Raw genomic sequence first — 722 nt, forward strand, 5'->3', positions numbered from 1 at the left:
CTGCTTCGTCCTGAGGGGTGGGAATTGTGGGCATACCCTCCATGGACTGCTTTTCTCTCCAGAACCCACTCTTTGACCACACTCACCTTCCTACTGCCTGGGAACCCTCCCAGAACCTTGCTCCCTTCTCCTTACCTCTCTAGTGTGACTCTCAGTCTGTATTAGCCTAACACTCATTCACCGGAAAGCGCTCCTCTGCCTTTCCACAGTGAGTCCCAACACAACCCATGCAAACCCAACCCACAAGCCTGCTTTAATGACCTTCTGTTGCTAGTGGAAATACCTCCAAGATCTCTCTTGCACACTGCTCACTCAAATCTAGAATCCTAATGGCCACCCAGTGTTTGGGCTCAGTTCCTACACTTCCTTCTCCAAATTAGCTGCCCAACCAGTTTTAGAATGAAGGCCTTGGTTCCACTGGGTCCCAACAGACTCAATACCCCCCACCCCCATCCCAAGGTGCCAATGGAAGAAGAGTAGTGGAGAAGGAAGAACTTTAATCTGGATGTCAAAGCAGGAAGACAAAGGGGCAAAGGGAGTCCTGGCACAGAGGAAGAACTGTGACAGGGGGCAGGAACTCTGTATAATTAAATCTTGGTCAAACTGTGGTCTGGTTGATCATTTTCTCAACTCTGATTCCCTGAGGAGAAGTCTTACCTCTGAAGTGGCCATTCAGAACTCAAGAGTAACTGCTCTTGCTTGTGTGTGTGTGTGTGTGTGTT

The sequence above is a fragment of the Marmota marmota genome, unplaced genomic scaffold, assembly GCF_001458135.2.
Source record: "Marmota marmota marmota unplaced genomic scaffold, marMar, whole genome shotgun sequence".
Lineage (NCBI taxonomy): Eukaryota > Metazoa > Chordata > Mammalia > Rodentia > Sciuridae > Marmota > Marmota marmota.